Source organism: Vulpes vulpes, chromosome 12 (genome assembly GCF_048418805.1).
Source record: "Vulpes vulpes isolate BD-2025 chromosome 12, VulVul3, whole genome shotgun sequence".
In the NCBI taxonomy this organism is placed as follows: Eukaryota; Metazoa; Chordata; class Mammalia; order Carnivora; family Canidae; genus Vulpes; species Vulpes vulpes.
In genome coordinates, this window is record NC_132791.1 from 25,305,176 (window position 1) to 25,329,932 (window position 24,757).

General features: G+C 38.6%; 1 pseudogene; it reads right to left on the minus strand.

The window, feature by feature from the left end:
- Nucleotides 1–22,636: 22,636 nt before the first annotated feature.
- LOC140594828 (T-complex protein 1 subunit gamma-like) lies at nucleotides 22,637–23,530 on the minus strand (annotated as a pseudogene).
- Nucleotides 23,531–24,757: the final 1,227 nt, after the last annotated feature.

The following is a 24,757-nucleotide window of genomic DNA, read 5'->3' on the forward strand; positions in this document are numbered from 1 at the left end:
TTCTTTTTTTTTTTAAGATTTTATTTATTTATTCATGAAAGACACAGAGAGGCAGAGACACAGGCAGAGAGAGAAGCAGGCTCCATGCAGGGAACCGGATATGAGACTCGATCCCGGGACCAGGATCATGCCCTGAGCCAAAGGCAGATGCTCAACCACTGAGCCACCCAGGCATCCCTGCCTTCTTTATTAATTGTCTTTTATGGATTTCAAGTGTACATACATTTAATATTTGTATATTAAGATATTAAATATGTAAATTAAATATAATGTTTAATAAAATACCGATATATTTATAAAATCCATAACTTAAATAATTATATGCATCCATATATTTGTAATATTCATAATAAGACAACGAATAAAAGAAGTAAATGTATTTGAACTTTTGGATAAATCTGAATGTAATCCCTTTGTGTATATCTACTCTTGTAAATTCACTCTGTTTATGACTTGTCTTTGTATTTTCTTAACAATGTCTTTTGAAAAACAAGACTTTAAAAAAAAGTTTTTATTTATTTATTTGAGAGAAGGAGAAAGCAGAGCAGAGGGAGGGGCAGTGGGAGGGGCAGAAAGGGAAGAGAGAAGGGTAGAGCAAGAAGCAGACTCCTTCCAGGGGGAGGCACGGGGGAGAGCCCCTCATCAGGCTCTATCCCAGGACCCTGGGATCATTATCTGACTTGAAGGCAGATGCTTTCAACACCCAGGCACCCCATGAAGAAGAAGACTTTTTAACCTTATTTTTAATTTATACATTTATTAAAATTTTCAGAATCTTTACCTTCCCTATTGTGATTAAAATGTTCTTATATTTTCTTATTAGATGTTTCATAGTTTTAGTGATAGGTGAATCTAGCTGTCTTGGCTCCTATCTCCAAATTCTGTCTTCTGACCTCAAGAGAGACTGTTTTTTTTCCTCTCTACACTGAAGCCTGGAGACACTTCAATAGTAAGCTAAGACAATTAGGGCTCACCTCATTTGTTTTCTTTCTTTTAGGAATCACTGTCCTGTGCTACCTTTTGTTTAATGTCTGAAAAACATCATTTTATATATTTTATCTGGTTCTCTAGTTGCTTAAGATGGGAGGGTAAATCCAGTCCCTGTTCTTACAACATGCACGACATTAAGCTGAGTCTTAAAATGCTTTCTGAAGGTTTAACAAAACTTGCGTTTTGATAGGTCATTTGTGTTTTTGTCTTTTTCCCCCCTTCAGTATGCTTAAGCTTCACAGTTCATTAAAGATAGGACTAGGATCTATTTAATCCTATTTTAGAAGACTTCTCATTTATATTGGAAGATCTAATATTTAATAATCATAATGGTAATGGTGATCAACATTATTGAGCATTTGTGTCAAGTCCAGTTAAAAGTGTTTTATGAATGTTATCACATTTACTGCAACATCTCATGGAGTAAGTTATTCTTTTTTTTTTTTTTTTTAATTAACTTTTATTGGTGTTCAATTTACCAACATACAGAAAAACACCCAGTGCTCATCCCGTCAAGTGTCCACCTCAGTGCCCGTCACCCATTCCCCTCCAACACCCGCCCTCCTCCCCTTCCACCACCCCTAGTTCGTTTCCCCGAGTTAGGAGTCTTTATGTTCTGTCTCCCTTCCTGATATTTCCCAACATTTCTTTTCCCTTCCTTTATATTCCCTTTCACTATTATTCATATTCCCCAAATGAATGAGAACATACACTGTTTGTCCTTCTCCGATTGACTTATTTCACTCAGCATAATACCCTCCAGTTCCATCCACGTTGAAGCAAATGGTGGGTATTTGTCGTTTCTAATTGCTGAGTAATATTCCATTGTATACATAAACCACATCTTCTTTATCCATTCATCTTTCGATGGACACCGAGGCTCCTTCCACAGTTTGGCTATTGTGGCCATTGCTGATAGAAACATCGGGGTGCAGGTGTCCCGACGTTTCATTGCATCTGAATCTTTGGGGTAAATCCCCAACAGTGCAATTGCTGGGTCGTAGGGCAGGTCTATTTTTAACTCTTTGAGGAACCTCCACACAGTTTTCTAGAGTGGCTGCACCAGTTCACATTCCCACCAACAGTGTAAGAGGGTTCCCTTTTCTCCGCATCCTCTCCAACATTTGTTGTTTCCTGCCTTGTTAATTTTCCCCATTCTCGCTGGTGTGAGGTGGTATCTCATTGTGGTTTTGATTTGTATTTCCCTGATGGCAAGTGATGCAGAGCATTTTCTCATGTGCTTGTTGGCTATGTCCATGTCTGCCTCTGTGAGATTTCTCTTCATGTCTTTTGCCCATTTCATGATTGGATTGTTTGTTTCTTTGGTGTTGAGTTTAATAAGTTCTTTATAGATTTTGGAAACTAGCCCTTTATCTGATATGTCATTTGCAAATATCTTCTCCCATTCTGTAGGTTGTCTTTTAGTTTTGTTGACTGTATCCTTTGCTGTGCAAAAGCTTCTTATCTTGATGAAGTCCCAATAGTTCATTTTTGCTTTTGTTACTTTTGCCTTCGTGGATGTATCTTGCAAGAAGTTACTGTGGCCAAGTTCAAAAAGGGTGTTGCCTGTGTTCTCCTCTAGGATTTTGATGGACTCTTGTCTCACATTTAGATCTTTCATCCATTTTGAGTTTATCTTTGTGTATGGTGAAAGAGAGTGGTCTAGTTTCATTCTTCTGCATGTGGATGTCCAATTTTCCCAGCACCATTTATTGAAGAGACTGTCTTTCTTCCAATGGATAGTCTTTCCTCCTTTATCGAATATTAGATGACCGTACATTTCAGGGTCCACTTCTGGGTTCTCTATTCTGTTCCATTGATCTATGTGTCTGTTTTTGTGCCAGTACCACACTGTCTTGATGACCACAGCTTTGTAGTACAACCTGAAATCTGGCATTGTGATGCCCCCAGCTATGGTTTTCTTTTTTAAAATTCCCCTGGCAATTCGGGGTCTTTTCTGATTCCACACAAATCTTAAAATAATTTGTTCTAACTCTCTGAAGAAAGTCCATGGTATTTTGATAGGGATTGCATTAAACGTATAAATTGCCCTGGGTAACATTGACATTTTTACAATATTAATTCTGCCAATCCATGAGCATGGAATATTTTTCCATCTCTTTGTGTCTTCCTCAATTTCTTTCAGAAGTGTTCTATAGTTTTTAGGGTATAGATCTTTTACCTCTTTGGTTAGGTTTATTCCTAGGTATCTTATGCTTTTGGGTGCAATTGTAAATGGGATTGACTCCTTAATTTCTCTTTCTTCAGTCTCATTGTTAGTGTATAGAAATGCCATTGATTTCTGGGCATTGATTTTGTATCCTGCCACGCTACCAAATTGCTGTATGAGTTCTAGCAATCTTGGGGTGGAGGCTTTTGGGTTTTCTAGGTAGAGTATCATGTCATCGGCGAAGAGGGAGAGTTTGACTTCTTCTTTGCCAATTTGAATGCCTTTAATGTCTTTTTGTTGTCTGATTGCTGAGGCGAGGACTTCCAGAACTATGTTGAACAGCAGTGGTGAGAGTGGACATCCCTGTCTTGTTCCTGATCTTAGGGGAAAGGCTCCCAGTGCTTCCCCATTGAGAATGATATTTGCTGTGGGCTTTTCGTAGATGGCTTTTAAGATGTCGAGGAAAGTTCCCTCTATCCCAACACTCTGAAGGGTTTTGATCAGGAATGGATGCTGTATTTTGTCAAATGCTTTCTCTGCATCTAATGAGAGTATCATATGGTTCTTGGTTTTTCTCTTGCTGATATGATGAATCACATTGATGGTTTTATGAGTGTTGAACCAGCCTTGTGTCCCAGGGATAAATCCTACTTGGTCATGGTGAATAATTTTCTTAATGTATTGTTGGATCCTATTGGCTAGTATCTTGTTGAGAATTTTTGCATCCATGTTCATCAGGGATATTGGTCTGTAATTCTCCTTTTTGGTGGGGTCTTTGTCTGGTTTCGGAATTAAGGTGATGCTGGCCTCATAGAACGAATTTGGAAGTACTCCATCTCTTTCTATCTTTCCAAACAGCTTTAGTAGAATAGGTATGATTTCTTCTTTAAACGTTTGATAGAATTCCCCTGGGAAGCCATCTGGCCCTGGACTCTTGTGTCTTGGGAGGTTTTTGATGACTGCTTCAATTTCCTCCCTGGTTATTGGCCTGTTCAGTTTTTCTATTTCTTCCTGCTCCAGTTTTGGTAGTTTGTGGCTTTCCAGGAATGCGTCCATTTCTTCTAGATTGCCTAATTTATTGGCGTACAGCTGTTCATAATATGTTTTTAAAATCGTTTGTATTTCCTTGGTGTTGGTAGTGATGTCCCCTTTCTCATTCATGATTTTATTAATTTGAGTCTTCTCTCTCTTCTTTTTAATAAGGTTGGCTAATGGTTTATCTATCTTATTAATTCTTTCAAAGAACCAACTCCTGGTTCTGTTGATCTGTTCCACAGTTCTTTTGGTCTCGATATCATTGAGTTCTGCTCGAATTTTAATTAACTCTCTTCTTCTGCTGGGGGTGGGGTCTATTTGTTGCTTTTTCTCTAGTTCCTTTATGTGTAAGGTGAGCTTTTGAATTTGAGATCTTTCCAGTTTTTGAATGGATGCTTGTATTGCGATGTATTTCCCCCTCAGGACTGCTTTTGCTGCATCCCAAAGATTTTGAACGGTTGTATCTTCATTCTCATTAGTTTCCATGAATCTTTTTAATTCTTCCTTAATTTCCTGGTTGACCTTTTCATCTTTTAGCAGGATGGTCCTTAACCTCCACGTGTTTGTGGTCCTTCCATACTTCTTGTTGTGATTAAGTTCTAATTTCAAGGCATTATGGTCTGAGAATATACAGGGGACTATCCCGATCTTTTGGTATCGGTTCAGACCCGATTTGTGACCCAGTATGTGGTCTATTCTGGAGAAAGTTCCATGTGCACTTGAGAAGAATGTGTATTCAGTTGAGTTTGGATGTAAAGTTCTGTAGATATCTGTGAAATCCATCTGGTCCAGTGTATCATTTAAAGCTCTCGTTTCTTTGGAGATGTTGTGCTTAGAAGACCTATCCAGGGTAGAAAGAGCTAGATTGAAGTCACCAAGTATAAGTGTATTATTATCAAGGTATTTCTTCAGTTTGGTTATTAATTGGTTTAAATATTTGGCAGCTCCCACATTCGGGGCATATATATTGAGGAGTGTTAAGTCCTCTTGTTGGATAGATCCTTTGAGTATGAGATAGTGTCCCTCTTCATCTCTCACTATAGTCTTCGGGGTAAATTTTAATTTATCTGATATAAGGATGGCAACCCCTGCTTTCTTTTGAGGACCATTTGAATGGTAAATGGTTCTCCAACCTTTTATTTTCAGGTTGTAGGTGCCCTTCTGTCTAAAATGAGTCTCTTGTAGACAGCAAATAGATGGGTCCTGCTTTTTTATCCAGTCTGAAACCCTGCGCCTTTTGATGGGGTCATTAAGCCCGTTCACATTCAGAGTTACTATTGATAGATATGAGTTTAGTGTCATCATATCTATTCAGTCCTTGTTTTTGTGGATTGTTCCACTGAACTTCTTCTTAAAGGGGAATTTTAAGAGTCCCCCTTAAAATTTCTTGCAGAGCTGGTTTGGAGGTTACATATTCTTTCAGTTCCTGCCTGTCTTGGAAGCTCTTTATCTCTCCTTCCATTTTGAATGAAAGCCTTGCTGGATAGAGTATTCTTGGTTGCATGTTCTTCTCATTTAGGACCCTGAATATATCCTGCCAGCCCTTTCTGGCCTGCCAGGTCTCTGTGGAGAGGTCTGCTGTTACCCTAATATTCCTCCCCATAAAAGTCAGGGACTTTTTTTCTCTTGCTGCTTTAAGGATCTTCTCCTTATCTTTGGAATTTGCAAGCTTCACTATTAAATGTCGAGGTGTTGAACGGTTTTTGTTGATTTTAGGGGGGGATCTCTCTATTTCCTGGATCTGAATGCCTGTTTCCCTTCCCAGATTAGGAAAGTTTTCAGCTAGGATTTGTTCAAATACATATTCTGGCCCTCTGTCCCTTTCGGCGCCCTCAGGAACCCCAATTAAACGTAGGTTTTTCTTCCTCAGGCTATCATTTATTTCCCTTAATCTATCCTCATGGTCTTTTAATTGCCTGTCTCTTTTTTCCTCAGTTTCCCTCTTTGCCATCAACTTGTCTTCTATGTCACTCACTCGTTCTTCCACCTCGTCAAGCCTCGTCGTTAGGACTTCTAGCTTGGATTGCATCTCATTTAATTGATTTTTAATTTCTGCCTGATTGGATCTAAATTCTGCAGTTGAAGTCTCTTGAGTCCTTTATGGTTTTTTCTAGAGCCACCAGTAGCTGTAAAATAGTGCTTCTGAATTGGCTTTCTGACATTGAATTGTAATCCATATTTTGTAACTCTGTGGGAGAGTGGGCTGTTTCTGATTCTTTTTTTTGAGGTGAGGTTTTCCTTCTAGTCATTTTGCTCAGTGCAGAGTGGCCAAAAACAAGTTGTATTGGGAAAAGGAGAAAAAGAGAGAGAAGGAAATAAAAGAGAAAAAGAAAAAAGAGAAAGAAGAAAAAATAGGGGAAAAAGAGAAGAAAAAGAAAGAAAAAGAAAGAAAGGAGAAAAAAGAAAAAAAAAGGGGGGGTGGGGGAAGCAATCAGAAATCAAGAAGAAAGAGAAAAAAAAGCACAAAACAAAAAAAAAAAACAAAAAACAAACAAAAAACAAAAACAAAAACAAAAAAACAGAAAACAAAAAAAAACCACGGGGGAGTATCTTCTGATTCTGTGTTCTTTAAGTCCCTTGACTTCCCTTGGAACTTGTCCCTCTAGCTGGTCTTCTGGGGGAGGGGCCTGCTGTGCTGATTCTCAGGTGTTAGCACTTGGGGGAGCTGCTCTGCCCCTGCCTGGTGCAGGGCTCAGTGGGGGTTGTTCACCCCGTGAGGCCCCGGGAGGAAGCCACAGTGGCGGGGGCAGCTCTGGGACCCTAGAGTCAGCTCCCGCAGTAGCTCCGGGGCTCTCCGTCTGCAGGGCCTGGAGGCTCCGGGCGGGGCCGCTGATCTGCTCAGTTCCAGGCAGGAGCGTCCTCGCTGTCCTGGGCCCTCCCGGCCTCTGCCTGTCCCGGGGGGAGGCCGGATCCTGGGCTGTGTCCCGGCGCCCTGTGCTCCGGGGCCTGCGCTGTTGGATTCGCGCTCCCGGCGGTGCAGCCTCCTCCGCGGAGCCGCCGCCCGAGCCCCTCCGAGCTGTTCCCGGAGTCGCGCCGCCCCCTCCGGGCTGAGGTTCTTCCTCCGCCCGAGCCGCCGCTGCCGAGCTGTTCCCGGAGCCGCGCCGCCCCCTCCGCGGAGCTTCTTCCTCCGCCCGAGCCGCCGCCGCCGAGCTGTTCCCGGAGCCCCGCAGCCCCCTCCGCGGAGCCGCCGCCCGAGCCCCTCCGAGCTGCTCCGGGGCCCGCCGAGCGCTGCAGCCCTTAGGGAGCTCGGCGCACTCTCCGGGGCGCAGTTCCTCTGTTACTGTCCCAGGGAGCCCGAGGGCATCCCCGCCTTTCTGGGGATCCTGCTCCAATTCCCGGGGAGCCCCTTTCCGCGGGGAAGGTCGGTGCAGCTCCTGCTCCTCCGGGCCGGGGCTCTCCTGTCCTGGGGACACTCGCCCCGGCCTCAGCCCGGCTCCTCGCGGGGCCCCTCCCCCTTGGAGGCCTTTTGTTCCTTTATTTCTTTTTCCCCGTCTTCCTACCTGATAGAAGCGAACTCTTCTCCCTGTAGCGTTCCAGCTGGTCTCTCTTTAAATCTCAGGCCGAATTCGTAGATTTTCAGGATGATTGGATGGTTTTCTAGGTAATTTGTTGAGGACAAGTGACTTGGAGACCCTGCTCTGCCGCCATCTTGCCCCTCCGATCGGAGTAAGTTATTCTTGTAAGAAAATTAAGCCTAGTGATGTAAGAGGGTAGAGTCAGATTTCAAAACTCTCTTAACCTTATTTTATGTTTCCCAAATGTTACTTATTTAATTCAGATTTGTTCTCTGTACTAGAAGTTTTGCAATGAGTAAAGCAAACTCTCTAACCCCTTTGAACTTGCACACTATTTTGTCTCTTGCTTATTAAATATTTACCAAAGGCCTACTTATGTTATTGGTGAATTTTCCAGATTCTGGTGAATACAATAAACCTAGTTCTTCCTTTTGTGGACTTTATATTCTGGTGAGGAAAACAGGACAAAAAGAGTATTTTTGTAAGACTTTAAATGAGAGAGAACATGTTGAGATCTTGACTAGCTGTGCAATGTGAAGAACGGATAATATAACATATGGACAAAAGATGAGAACTGTCAAGCAAAGAGGCAGATGGTTTTAGTAAATAGTGGATGCAAGACCTGTGTTTTTATGTTGACAACCAGAGTGACTGGACAAGAAATGTAGCTTTACTTACAGATTACAAGAGAAACCTGATATTTTCCAATAATAACGGGGAAGCCTAGTATGACCACATACTACCTAAAATTCATAGTATTACCTAAAATTCATTGAGTATTTATTAAAGGATAAATATAGTTCTAAAAACTATAAGAGTATTTCTCATTTAATTTACATGGCAGTCCACTGAATTTGGTATCATTATTATCATCATATTATAGTTAAGGAAATTGAGAATGCGGTTTGACTTCATAAACAGGAAAATGCAGAAACTAGACTTAAATCCAGATTTTCTGGCTCCATAACCCACGACTTTAACTATTAGAATGAAGTTTAGTGTTAGGAAGTTAATGCAGAAATGTAATGAATTTTAGAAGGGTAACATTCTGCTTGGAGTTTCATGAATAGAAACTCTTGGAACTGAGAGATCATAAAATCTGAAAGTGGCTTTGTCATTTCGTTTTGTTTTGGTGGAAGTGGGAGTTGTACTGGGACTAGGTTTCAAATGGGAAAATGTCTTCTAAAGACCAGACAAATTAAAGAAGGATGTATCATATGTAAAATAGTGTGATTTAGAGTCCTTATGAATTAACACTTATGTACTGAGTTAAAATAGGCTTTGACACAGAGTTGTGGCTGTCTGTCCAATTAGATAGTTAACTCTGGGTTAGAGCAATGTTTTTCAAAACTTTTATCTTTACTATGACTTGATGTTATAATAGACACTTTGTGTTTTAATGATTTTATTTTTGCTTCAATGTAACACACATACATACATATATATATATACACACACACATACACACATATATATAAATGCACATACATATGTGTATATGACAAAGCCTGTCAAAGGAGAATGGGCAAATGTAATGATGAAATGTTATGCCAGTAATTGAGACAGATTATAGGTTTGGCGAAAACATCTAAGACCTTTTGAGTGTGTAAGCTAGTACCAGTAGAGTACTCAACAAGTCTAAACAATGGTACATGGCCATAAAATATAAAATGTTAACTATGAATTCCACTGTCTTTGCCAGCTAAAGTTTCAGTATTCATTAGTGTCAGAAACACAAATGGTTGAGAACTCCTGCATAGTCCTTTTGGGTTTTAATAATGTTGTATCCAAGATAGATAATTAGGAAAAAAATATGAAAAATAGACATTCAACTACCTTTTGCTGAGGTTTCTAAGTTTGAGAAAATGAAGGATTGACTTGGGAGTACTCTTGGTAAATTGGAGCACACAGAAATGAGCCCACTGTTGACAATTCAAGCTATTTTCTGACTGTGAAAAAGTCACAGAGAAAAAGAAAGTGAGCATGAATGGATGAACGAATGAATGAATATATTTCAAACATAATGAAATACTCTTCCACTTAATGATAAGGATGCAGATGTGCCCTGGACTGGGTTTAAGTTGAGACATTACTGATCTTACAATGGATTCTAGGTTTTAGCATTTTTCTCATATTCTGGGCATCTAATTATGCTTAATATGATTTTAATTTTAAGTATATAGTGATATTGCACAATATGGTCCTTACATACAACCAAGTACTTCATTTTCTGTGCAGCTTAAGCAACAAGTATTATCCCTTTTAAGGATAGATGGCAATTTTGCTGCTTTGAAATTTTGACATACATATAAACATAACACCCGTTTGACCAATCATGGCTATCAAATGTGAACGTTTCTCACTCCCACTCTGCTTTCATCCACTTACAAAGAAATCTGGTCTTAAACTTTTAGCATTCAATATCCTAAAGGATATTTTAACTTTTAGTTATCCTATGAAGTTAGCTCTGAAGAAACATAAATAATGTCATTGTTTCTCATGGTATCACCTTTATGTAAATGGTATCATATTGCACATACCCTCTTACAACTTGATTTTTTTATTCAATCTTTTCTTTCTGATGCTTATCCATGTTGAACATTTAGCTAAAATCCATTGATTTGCTTACAGTATCACATTATATAAATACACTGCAATTATATATCCATTCTTCTGTGGATGAGAACTAAGTTTTAATTTTCAATCTTTTACTATTGCAAGCAATGCTTCAATGCACAATCTTATACAGGGTTTTTTTGTTCAAATGAGTATGTTTCTCTAGACAAATGATCTTGTCTCTAAATAAGCTTCTGATGCAGAGAAGTTATCTAGATAGTCAAGTTTATCAACAGTTTACTTTGTTTTAGTACTTTGTATAAGTTAAACTACATTTTCTTTGTATTAAGCATGATAATCCATAAATCAAAGGGCATAATTCTTTTGAAATGAATTTTGCCTATTAAAAATAATTATGTATTAATTAATATAGATGTCAGTTTCTAAGGTATAAAATTTTAGGAAGTTTCTGAAAGAATCATTTAAGGTCCGAATGACTTATGTTTGAAAGTAATTACGAGTATTCCTATTGATGTTTTCATAAGCGTAAAAAAGATGTGAAATGATATATGCCTAACTAATAGTTGCTTCAAAAGATTGATATTGTAAGAAGGTGTGAATTTAATGCAGATTATTAATGTTATACTTTGAATTATTAGTAAAATAAGCAAGAATTACCACTACAATTTAAAACATTAAAGGAAGTAAAAAAAACAAACAAACCACACCATTCAGTAGAAGGATGTTATAGTGTGCCTTTAAGCATCCTGTGAGTTATTGGAATAAATTGAGTGTACATTTCCTTACAACTCTGGGATCATATAATTCTAAATAGAATGACACCAATATCTTATTTGCTGTACTTTTACCTATATTTAATTTCCATACCTAGAGTGAGGTTTGTTGAGCTCCAGAGTCTGGGTTTCTACTGATGTCTTGCTTTCTGAGGTATACATGGCATAAGAGAAAGGTCACATCAAAAGAAATAGCCCTAAGGAGATCATCTAGCTCATCAGATGGGGACCTCAAGAGCAGGAAGTCCAGAAGGAAGTCATAAAAACACAGGAGTTAAATATCAGACCCTACATCCAAAAATTATGCATTATCCCTCTTTAAGATCACAAAAATAAAGAAAAGTTGACTTGTAAGTGATGCATTCTGGGAATAATATTTAAGTTAACTACACAACTAAGCTATTAATGATTTTTGAATAATAATGAAAAAAGCCTGAACCTAACAGATAAATTTTGAAATTTAACTGGACTTTCTAAATGTTTCACATAAACCTAGAAGTAAATCATTATGATTATTTATTTGTTAATCAGCACGAAATTTTGGAGGATGTACTAAATGCCAAATACTAATTGGTTTAGATATAAGAAAACCAAGGACGAAAGATTTTTTATAAATGCATTACCTGATTTTTTTCTGGTAATTTTTTTTTTTACTGGAATTGTTCAATATTTTTTTTCTTTGAAAGCATCTCAAATGCATTTTTTTCCTGCCAATAATAAACTTCTACCATTTTCCATGTAGTTACCCTCAAGCCAAACACTGTTGTTTTGTGACCGTGTCTATCCTATTGGCTTTCTGATTGACTTTTAGTATTTATTTAAAATACTATTTTCTTATAAATACGATGTTTAGAGATGAGTATAAAAAGAACAGGGATATTTTGTAAAAAAAAATATAGTAGAGGATTCAGGGATCTGGGACTTAAAATTGCTGGGTATGTTTTTTTAGGGAATACCAAGTTAGTGCTTTTGTGTAAATTCCCTGATCTCTGTGATTTTTGTTTTGTATTTAAAATAGAATACTAAGGATACTCGCTTCCAAGGATCTGGATGAAAATCAATTCAAGTAAGTAAAATATGAAAATGTGTTGTTTACTTTAAAGAGTAATAAAATCTTAATTAAGCAATGAAAGTACTTTTAAAGCCCTTCTAGACTTTCAGTTATAAAATGAATAAGTTTTGGGGATGTCATGTACAGCGTGGTGATTAAACAGTACCATATTATATAATTAAAAGTTGCTAAGAGAGTAGGGCTTCAATATTATCACCACAAAAAAAGAAATGGTAATTATATGAAGATGCAGGTGTTCGCTAACACCAGGATGTTAATCATTTAACCATATATAAGTATATCAAATTAACATGCTGGACAGCTTAAGCTTGTACAATGTGACATGTCATTTATATCTCATTAAAGCTGAAAAAAATGCATGAAAGATAGTTATTATTGTTACAGCATTCCTTATAGCACTTTTGAAGACAGCTTCCTATAAAATTAGTATTTTCTAAAGATATAACTATATAATCTCTGTAATGTTTCAAAACAAATTCAAACAAAAATAATCAAATATTTATTGAGCATCTTCTATGTACCAAGCTCTGTGCTAGGAAGGCCCTAGAGATAAAACAGATGCTGTCTCTGCCTTTACAGAGCCTACAGGTTTTATATCAAAGTAATTGCTCCCAAACATCAAATTCTGAATAAATCATGGAAGTATTGCAGAAAATTTACAATGTAAACACAGACGAATATATCATGCAGCTCATAATCAGGACAAAATATAGGCATAGAAACAGCTCCTCTTGGGGGAACAGAAATCCATGCTGTTGATTGCACAGAAATAAAACTGTATCACAAGCAAACATGCCATTATATTGATAGGCAGTCTGGGGGAGATGTAGCTGGGGCCTGAGCCAGGTTTCCCAAAAGAATCATTCTTCGTGAAGCAAAATGAAAGAATCTGGAATGCCACACATCAAAGGACATCCAAAGTTTATTGGCCATCTCTTTCTATTAGACTTGCATGTTCATGTAGTAATACTCCTCAACACATTAATTTGAGGACAGCTACAGATTTAGATTGCTTGCATTTCATATTATAAAATGCACTGCGCATCTACTAAATAATAATACAAATAAAAGAATCTGTCACTCTAAGAAGAAGCCAAAGCAGAAAAGCCACACAATTAATTCCAGAGGTATAAAAGTGACATGTGATAAAATCCAACTCCCGTTCCCAGTTTACAAAGAACATATCCTAATAAAATACTCCTTTCCTATGACAGTAAGAATATTTCTATTGTTTCAGAATTAAATATAATGCTAAATATTTATAAAGCAGTATTCAGCATCCTTAATCATTAAGCGCTAGAAGCATTCTCATAAAATTCAGGAAAAAAGGGAGGCACTATCATTGATTATTTAACATTGCTCCAGATGTACTAGCCATTTCAATTAGAGAAGAGAAAGAAATATGAGGAACACATATGAAAAAGGAGGGAACAAGATTATTATCTTTATTTGCAGATGATCAGAGATGTATTCCTGGAAATACCTAGCCTGCAAATGACATTGAACACTATTAGAAAACATGAAATAGGCTAATAAAGTAACTGGTCTTAAGATTAATACATAAGAATAAATAGGTAACCAAGACAGAAGACATACAGCCATTTTTTAAAAAATGTGCACATACACTCATCATGTACATGAATTACTGCCTTTTTTGGATAAGGAGTTCCTGGAATATGGAGGGTTTTTCTATCCTGTCCTCAATACATGGCATTTTATGGTGTAGGGTCTATGAAGGCCCCTCTCTGGTAGATTCAATGATTTGTTTATTCCTGAATATCTCTGTACCCACCTGTCCTTCCCCTGGCATCCTGATAAATAACTGTTCTGACATGTTTAATGTGTTCCTGCAAAGTGCTGTGATTTTATTGATGCCTGTACGTTTTTTCTTGATGTTCACATATACATTTTGACCTAGCTACTCTCCCAGTGACTACAATGGATAAATGTTTCAACTAAAAAGTTATTTGGAAAAGATTTGCTCTTATAAATGCATGTTTCTGACTTTAGAGCATAGGTTTGTGTTCTGATCACCTCCTATTTGCCATGCTGGTTAAGGAGGGATACATGGTCTAAATAGCATATAAGATGGCCAAACATATGACCCTCAACACTGGTCACAATACTCACATTCTACGAGTGGAGGACACTCTATGCTATGCAGCGACACATGGAGGATGCACTCCAGAGTAGAGTGAACCAGTAGGGACTATACGAGGCAGGCTTTGTAGTAACAAGGAGGTGAAGTGGTCTCCCTGGTTTATTATACAGGTGGGTGTGATTGGCTTATTCAGATAATTCTGTGGGCTGTCAGGGAAGCTAAGCCCATGAGGTTGATGACCAGGTGGAGGGCAACTGTTCAGCCGAGAAAGGGAATTAGCCCTGTAGAGAGACTTACACATGAGATACGGAGTATTATCTGGCCACAGCAGGGGACCACATGTTAGGTCTTCTGAGCCCTGTGAAGCTAAAGATGTCAAGGCAGCACATGAAATTTTAGACTTCATAATACAGCTTAGAATTCTTGCCCTATTTCTTGTGTCAAGGCCTCTCAGAGTCACCAGGAAAGTCATTCTTTTTGTTTCTTTCCTAATCAGCATTTGAACAACACCCTGTTAGCACCCAAAGTAAGACAACCCTCCCTCCTGCTTCATTGCATTCTTCCCCAGGCAACGGGTCTGCTCTGACATTTCTATTTTTCAAATACATAAAACATTCATATATGCTGATTTTCTTGCTAGATCTCATACAAATCTTATTATATTCCGAAGAAGAGAAGTCGTTCATAAAGGGTTTGATTTCTTATAGCTTCCACTAGAATGGGCTGAAAAAGGTTACGTGTAGTTTTAATGGACTCCCCTTACATCCTTGAGAAACAATTCAGGTGCTAGAGAAGTCTTTTGATCAGCAGACAATACAGGGTTGAAGGTACGATGTGACAATGCGAAGTTTACGGTTTCATACAAAGGAAAAAACCAGGCCTACTTTTAAAAATGAGGATGACTGGAAATGCAGAGAGGATTACCTCATTCAGAGGATTTACTAGAAAAGGAAAATAGGTACTTTCCTGTGCAGTGTTGAGAAAGTGTCCCTAGGCTGCTCTTATCAGAGTGAATTAGGCCATGACATCTGACGAGAAGGGATTATCTGGGAGAACAAGGCAGGTTGTATCTGAGCGGCAGCCCTGGTGTTTAGTGTATGGGAGATGGAGGGCAGGGTGAGAGGCAGAGGTCACACAGGGTTACCCCAGCGAAAGCTGAGACCAGAGGGGCATAGCTGGGGTGGTGAGTGTGAGCAAACCTTGATCACTGTGCTTTCTGAGTACCAGGAGGGAGCTACGTTAGCTTTGGCATACAACTAAGTATTTTGTAGCTTAACATTGGTGAGGCCTCTGCAGTTCTGTGGCAGGAAACCTTTGGTTTCACATTAGTGTCCTCCTTTCAGGAAGTGACCCAAGAGGAGGTACTCATATCCCTCCGGGGCTTGGGAAAAAGAGCTGAGCAATTTCGGAGCATCTCTCTTTGGCTGTTCCAGTATGGACATGCACTAAACACGAGGTTTAAAGCAGTTCCATGAATGAAAATAGAGGCAATTTCTACCTCACAGCTTTTTCTTCACACTACTATTTATTTACACCAGTCTACTTACTATTGCATTTTTATATATGTCTTCTCTTATTTATCTAATGTATAAAGATACTTTATGAATTATGAGATATGATATTATGTTATATTTAGCATTTTCTTAAGTCAGGAAGATTTTATGGAGGAGCTGAGGGGGGAAGAAAGGAAATGACCTAATATTCACTGCATGTACTTCATCCCACAACAAATATTTTATTAAACTAATCAGAAATTCTGAGTTCAAACATCTACATCACATACTAGTTGAGGAACCAATGTCAAGTTTCTCAGCATTTCTAAAATAGTTTCCTCATTGGTAAATAAATTGAACTGTTTGAGCATTTGGCTATGCTCAATGGAAACCAAAGAAGGAAAGAATATTTAGTACAATGGAATATGTATCCTCAACATAAACATTTCTGTTTAAAAAATATCTTAATGGTGCATATAGGAAAGACTAGAATGGAACCTAGTACAGAGCACAAAATTGCTGGACTTAATCATGCTGTATTTTCATTAAAAAAATACAAATTTATTTAGGAATATGTGAAACTTGGGGCACTTGAGTGGCTTAGTTGGTTGTGTCCAACTCTTGATTTTGGCTCAGGTCATGATCTCAGGGTCATAAGATTGAGACCCATGTCAGGCTCTGCCCTTAGCGTGGAGTCTTCCTGAGATTCTTTCTCCCTCTGCCCCTCCCCACTGCTCACACTCACTCTCTAGTCTGTCTCTCAAAATGAATAAAATCTTAAAAAAAGAGAGAGAGAGAAAGAAATATGTGAAGATCCATTAAGGGAACAGTCTAACACAGACATTACTATTGACCAGGTAGTTTCTGACATACACGGTAGTTCTAGAGTTTTGGAAAGCATTTAAGGGCATATAGTTCTCTAGAATTAATCCTGGTTATGGAAAGAAAATTTCCTTGAGAGTTACACAGTGTCGCTTCATTCCAGGCCCTGTCAGTAATTTGCTCTGGCTTGTCAACTCATTCTATTAAGAGGTTTCATTTTTGTTTTTGTTTTTGTTGTTGTTTATTTATTTTTATTTTTTATTGGAGTTTGATTTGCCAACATATAGTATAACGCCATACAGCAATTTGGCAATGTGACAGGATACAAAATCAATGCCCAGAAATCAGTGGCATTTCTATACACTAACAATGAGACTGAAAAAGAGAAATTAAGGAGTCAATCCCATTTACAATTGCATCCAAAAGCATAAGAGACCTAGGAATAAACCTAACCAAAGAGGTAAAGGATCTATACCCTAAAAACTATAGAACACTTCTGAAAGACATTGAGGAATACACAAAGGGATGGAAAAATATTCCACACTCATGGGTTGGAAAAATTAATATTGTGAAAATGTCTATGCTACCCAGGGTAATTTACACATTCAATGCAATCCCTGTCAAAATACCATGGACTTTCTTCAGAGAGTTGGAACAAATCATCTTAAGATTTGTATGGAATCAGAAAAGACTCTGAATAGCCAGGGGAATATTGAAAAAGAAAACCAGAGCCAGGGGCATCACAATGCCAGATTTCAGGTTGTACTACAAAGCTGTGATCATCAAGACAGTGTGGTACTGGCACAAAAACAGACACATAGATCAATGGAACAGAAGAGAGAACCTAGAAAGGGGCCCTCAACACTATGGTCAACTAATATTCGACAAAGCGGGAAAGACTATCCACTGGAAAAAGGGCAGTTTCTTCAATAAATGGTGCTGGGAAAATTGGACAGCCATGTGCAGAAGAATGAAACTAGACCATTCTTATTTATTTATTTATTTATTTATTTATTTATTTATTTATTTATTTATGATAGTCAGAGAGAGAGAGAGAAAGAGAGAGAGAGAGAGACAGAGGCAGAGGGAGAAGCAGGCTCCATGCACCGGGAGCCCGAAGTGGGATTCAATCCCGGGTCTCCAGGATTGCGCCCTGGGCCAAAGGCAGGCGCCAAACCGCTGCGCCACCCAGGGATCCCTAGACCGTTCTCTTACACCATACACAAAGAGAAACTCAAAATGGATGAAAGATCTAAATGTGAGACAAGAATCAATCAAAACCCTAGAGGAGAACACAGGCAACACCCTTTTTGAACTTGGCCACAGCAACTTCTTGCAAGTTACATCTAAGAAGGCAAGGGAAACAAAAGCAAAAGTGAACTATTGGGACTTAATCAAGATAAAAAGCTTCTAGGCAGCAAAAGAAACAGTCAACAAAACTAAAAGACAACCTACAGAATGGGAAAAGATATTTGCAAATGTTTTTTGATTTCTAAGTAGGCTCCATGTGCAGTATGGAGCCCTACATGGGGCTTGAACTCACGATCCTGAGATCAAGACCTGAACTGAGGTCAAGAGTTGGATGCTTAAACAGCTGAGCCACCCAGGTGCCCCTGTTAAGAATATCTTTTGATCTGATTTTTTTTAAAGTAATTGACTAATCTGTTTTATTGCCCAGAAACAAACAACTTTATATTTAACCAATTGACTAACACTTCCAGTGCCCTTCATTCTTCTGTACAGATTAGAACTCCATTTATTAATATTTTCTTTTTGTCTAAAGGACTTTTCTCACCTGAATTGATACAACAAATGGATGTTTCCTCAACTACAAAAAGCAAAAAAATAGCAACTTTTTTTTCTTAGCAACTTCTACCAATCCTGCTTCAGCATCCCAGAGTACTTGTCTAATCTTTACTCACTATAGACTAGTGTTTTCCAGATATTTATGTGTCAAAGGGAAAAAAAAAACCCTTAATTTTCTGTTATCTCTCCTGAATAAAAACTAGGGGCTTATAAACTACCATTATGTGTATCACCATTAATTCATGAATAAATCTCTGAGTAAGAGCACTTTTTTATATAAGAATAATTGTAACTTTTTTGAAAGAGAGAGAGAGAGGGGAGAGAGAGCATGTGTGCACACCAGCAGGGGAGGGACAGAGGGAGAGGAAAAGAGAGAATCTCAGGCAGACTCCACACTGAGTGCAGAGCCTGACAAGGGGCTCAATCTCATGATATTTTTTAAAGATTTTATTCATGAGAGACACAGAGAGAGAGAGAGAGGCAGAGACACAGGCAGAGGGAGAAGCAGGCTCCATGCAGGGAGCCTGATGTGGGACTTGATCCTGGGGCTCCAGGATCACACCCTGGGCTGAAGGTGACATCCATTCTCTATTGACCACATTCTAAACCACTGAGCTACTCAGGCATCCATCAGTCTCATGATCTTAAGATAATAACCTGAGCCGAAATCAAGAGTCAGATGCTCAACTGACTGAGTCACCCAAGCACCCCAGAATAATTGTAACTTTTTGAAAATTCATCTTACTTCTTCCCAAGAAATAGTAGAAGTTTTGGATGCCTGGGTGGCTCAGCGGTTGAGTGTCTGCCTTTGACTCAGGTCTTGATCTCAGGGTTCTGGAATTGAGTCCTATATCAGGCTCACTGCATGGAGTCTGCTTCCCCTTCTGCCTACGTCTCTGCCTCTCTTTCTCTGTGTGTGCGTCTTTTATGAATAAATAAATAAAATTTTAAAAAAGTAGTGGAAACTTTACCTAGGCCCATTACTGGTCTGGGAATCCTATTTGAAAGCCACTTTCACAGATATACACAAAAGAATCTGAATGAAAGATGATGAACTGGGTCATTTGAGAAACAAAATAATATCAAAGGTAGGATTTTGGTATCTTGGCTCTAACAAGTCTGTTCTCCACTGCAACCTAGGGATGGATTCAATTTCAGAATATATATTTTGTATTTTTCATTCATAGAGCTCATTGTCCTTCTCCCAGAAATGTCCATTTATTAAAGTAGATATCATCATGTTGAGTCCATCATATTACATCATACATGCCTCTCATGCCTCCTAGAATGAGCCCTATGGTTTCAGAGTGATGTGTCTTTGCTCTTGGTTTTCAGGTTATGGATCCTCTCATCTAGGCCTAGGTTCTTTATTGCACCCAAAAAAGAAGACCATGAGTTTCTTAGACTGTTAAAGGTATGAAAATTGGGACGGCCTGGGTGGCTCAGTGGTTGAGCATCTGCCTCTGGCCCAGGGCGTTGATCCTGGGGTCCTGGGATTGAGTCCCACCTCGGGCTCCTTGCAGAGAGCTTGCTTCTCCCTCTGCCTATGTCTCTGCCTCTCTCTCTCTCTCTCTCTCCCTCTGTCTCTCATGAATAAATGAATAAAATTTTTTTAAAAATAAAGGTATAAAAATTGGTTTCTGAACATTTAGAATTGATCTCGGTAAGGAAGGTATTAACCTTAGGTTTTCACCAAAGTTTCATGCGCTCATTAGGTAAGAAAGGAAACTTCTTGCATAAATTTAAAAAACTCTCCACACCTCGGACTCCCCAAGTTCCTTGAGCTCTCACACTAATAAGACTGACCTTGCTTATTTACAAAAAATGAATAAACACACATAAGTGTTTTAATTTCTGAACAAGAGTTTTTCAGACCTAGTTCTGCTAGACACACCCGAAGAACCTTTCCTAACCATGAAGGTTTCCTACCTCTTCCTCATGACAGGGCCAGGCATGTCAAGCCATCAGTTTTTAAATACAACCATTGCTGTGGTTTCTCCTAGCTACATTGACCTTTTTACCTTCCTGAAATGAGAATGGTTACTTATTTTCAAGAATCCTTTATTTTTTTTAAGAGCCATGTGAATTGCAATGATTTAAAGACTAGCTATTATTTCTTTTTTTTTTTAAGATTTTATTTATTTATTCATGAGAGACACACACAGGGAGAGAGAGAGAGGCAGAGACACAGGCAGAGGGAGAAGCAGACTCCATGCAGGGAGCCCATGCAGGGCTCGATCCCAGAACCCTGGGATCACACCCTTAGCCGAAGGCAGACACTCAGCCACTGAGCCACCCAGGCGTCCCAAGACCAGTTATTATTTCTACCCACTTAGTTCAGGATAAAGTGTGCACTTTTATGGTGAAGCAGAGAATGGTCAAATTAAACTAATCAGGTTTTTTTTTTTCTACTTGAATATTCATTTGTGTTTGCCATGTAAATTGGAGGGAGGAAAATAATTTTCACTGCTGGAGCATAAAACAAATTAGATATAATGGTACATAAAAGGCAAACCAAAATCACTCTCTTGAAAATTAATGCCTTTTGCAGGATATGAAGCCATTGAAAAAAACCTGTCAAAACATTTTTAACCTGTTCTAGTTTCTATGTTCCAGCAACACATCCATTCTCTATTGACCACATTCTGGGAAGCTGGTACCAATAATTAAATAAATTGCACTGTACAAAACTTACAGTCATCTAACATGGCGGGAAGCCAGCTCTTTCTCTTTCACTTGAAAAAAAAATTCAATTACTATTCTATTTCCTGACTCTAGAAATTTCTAACAAAATGGTTTTATTACAAAATTCATTTTTCTCAGTGGAATATGTAACCTCTCCTCTGTGAAAGCTAGCTTATATTCACAGATTTATGGCCATATGTACTTGTAGCCATCTTTTTTCAGTTAGGCTAAAATACATTAGGCCTCAAGTATCTATGTAATGTGATTATTAGATTTGCATGTAAACAGAATCTCATGTGATTATATTAGAGATTGCAGTGTAGATTTCCTAGGATTTCAAGTGAGGTATTGCTGTGAATCTAAGCCATGTTAACAGGTGCTGGCTGTATGTGACAGACACCTGTTAGGTACAGTCTCATTTAAACATATATATTGCCTACAGGTTTTAAGTCTAGATGAAGTGTATTCTTTTTATTTGTGGTGGGGGAAGTGTGAATCTATTTGCATTTATTCTCCAAATGCATGGGAATTATTCCAGAAATACAATTGTGTCTCTATTAATATAATATGTATATTACATAAGTATAAAACATATAATATATATTTATATACATATTATATAAATATATAAATATAATATATATAATATACATACATGGGTTATGGAAAGCATGCATAAATTAAACCAAAAGCAAAGGTAATAAAGACACTGAAAAATTGACCAATTGTATTCTTTATGACAAAAAATGAAGACTATTTGGATAAAATATTTTGTTTTTTGTCTTTTGGGGGTTTTTTGGATAAATATTTTGGACAAAAACAGTTGCTTATTAAAGATAAAGGTTAATATTCAGAGTTCATAAAGAGATCCTAAAAATAAATAAAAGATTTAAAAACTCAATAGAAAAATGGATACATAAGTCATTCTTTGAAGAGGAAATGCAAATGGCCTTTAAACATATGAAAAGATGCTTAACCCTGTTTAAAACTTGAAAACTGAATCAAAATAACTCTAAGAGGGATCCCTGGGTGGCGCAGCGGTTTGGCGCCTGCCTTTGGCCCAGGGCACGATCCTGGAGACCCGGGATCGAATCCCACGTCGGGCTCCCGGTGCATGGAGCCTGCTTCTCCCTCTGCCTGTGTCTCTGCCTCTCTCTCTCTCTCTGTATGACTATCATAAATAAATAATAATAAAAAAAATAAAAAAAAAATAACTCTAAGATGCCTACTTTCTATATCGGGTTATCAGAAGCTCAAAGATCTGATAATATCAAGTGATTGAGCAATAGGTACTTTTGTGAACTTTCCATGCAGAGATAAGATTTTGACTATCATTTAGGCACAGTCTCTTAAAATTTGAACTGTGTACACTCAGGCATTCTGACTTCCCCATATCTTTCCTGATAAACAGAAAGCTTATAATAGAGAAGAAATGAATGTCTGTGCCTTTTGCAGACACTGCTGGGACAGAAAGGGGCCAGGGCTGCCTTTCAACCTTTTTGCTTCCAAACTGAGATACCCACAGTGTCCCTGGCAATCTGGCTCAAGGAAGAGGGACCCTCTGCTGGCTCTGTGTTGAGGTTGCCTTGTCCGCCACTCACTCCTGGCCAGCATCGAGAGCCCTGATTTGTGGGCTCTGGTCATCATCACTCTCCTTTCTAAAAAAAAAAAAAAAAAAAAAATTAAGATTTTATTTATTTATTTGAGAGAGAGAGAGAGAGAGTGAGCACACAAGGAGAGGGAGGGGGAAGTGGGACATGGGAAGAAGCAGGCTCCCCGCTAAGCAGGGATCCCAATGCAGGATGAGATCCCAGGACCCTGACTGAAATCACGACCTGAGCTGAAGGCAGATGCTTAACCAGCTGAGCCACCCAGGTGCCCCACTGGTTATCACCCTCCTTTCTGTGGCCTAAGATGATGTCATCAGTCCTCAGTAACAGAACTGCTATTTCCCTTGCTGTCTTGGATGCTTTCAGCTTCACAGCCAGTGGCTCCCAGATGCCCAGTGCTTCTGTGTCCAGCAGGGTACCTGTCTCACCATTTACGCCCCAAGTCCCACAGTTCTCCTGGGTGTTGTGCTTGGCCTGAAGGCAGGTAAGTAAACAAATGCGCTGGTCCCACAGTTCTAGATAAGGATACGAGGTATGATCTTTTGAGGCTTGGGCAACAGCCCTGTCTGGCCACTGTTCCATACCAGTCATAGCCTTGGATTTATGTATCAAAGCATGGGCCATGGCCATTTCAGAGGCTCTACCCCCCGGAACGAGCAGGGGTCCAGGTGGATTTTGCAGCACACTTGCATAGTAGCATCCTGGAGGTTGTATTCCACTTCCAAGAGACTCTCTTTGCTGGTTCTGTGGAGGAGCATGGCATAGGCCTTGGGGGCTTTGCCCACATTGGTGAATGTAGAGTACTCATCTCCAATCTTCTTGATTTCCAACATGCCTGCTCCTGTCCCAGAATCTTCTCTCAGCTCTGGCCAGTTGACCATCTAGGTCCCACAGGCCCTAGCAAGACACTTCAGAAACTTTGGTAACTTTGACTAAAGGTGTGAATTCCTGATTTTTCTCAGCCCAGTATTATGGACAACAAAGGAGTTAAATACACATGTGGAAGAAAGGTTATTTTAAAATTACTTTTACTGTATTCACTCTGAGAAGTTAAACTTACTTTCATTCTTCAGTTGTGGTTGAATTAATGTGATGTTCAGACACATGTCTACAATAATTTTCATTGTGGGGCAGGGAGAGAGAATAGAATAAAAGTGAATAGGATGAGTTCCCTTGAATAAGGAGTCTAGCATATCAAACAGGACTATAAATCATTATGTAATAATTCTAAGGGTAGAATTCAATGATTTCTGTCCCAAAGCCTGCTAAATACAAGTATTCCTTATTCTCTGGACCTTCAAAATGAGGACTTAGAAAATAATTTCACTACCAGAATTAAAAAAAAAAACTATAACAAATCCACAAACCAAGCTAGAAAAAAACACTTAAGTTATTTTTTAGTCTTGCTAAAAGAGTGTAGAATATACCACAGTCTACTATAGCTTCTTTTCTTATAGAACCATATCCTATTTGGGTGGTGTTTGAAAATGTTTGCATGCTTGCTTTCCTTTTCCCTTCATTATTAAGTGAAACTGTCTCCTAAGCAAGTCAACTTAGAAAATAAAAGACTTTTAAGGGCCTAACTCTCTCACACATATATTAGAAGAAAAAAAATATAAGACCAAGAAATGCACTGAGAGAAGTGAATGCATACAATTCATTAGTATGGTCATATAGACCTTCCCATAAGAATGGATGTAGAGCAGAAAAGCATGGAGTTTACTGAGAAGTCTAGATTTAGTGAAAAGTTCTGTGAAAATAATAAAGAATGGATGTTCTCACAAACATATAACTTTACTAAGGGATTTGATAGTTTTTGTTAGGACAAAGAGGAGAAGCCACAAATAATTATTGCCAAAGATGTAAAAATTCTTTTGTCTTACACACATGAAATGATGCTTGAGCATGATCATCATATAAGCAGTAACACACGCTAGAAGTGTAATCACAGGGGCTGCCTCATGTCATTGGGAGCCTCCTAATCACAAGCGATGGGCACCCATACAGAGATTTTTCACTCCATTGTTCCTTCTGCAGTTTTAGGTGAGGGGATCTCATGTGTTGTCCAGAGCACTTGGGAGTGTTGGTGACATCTTCTAGTCTGAATA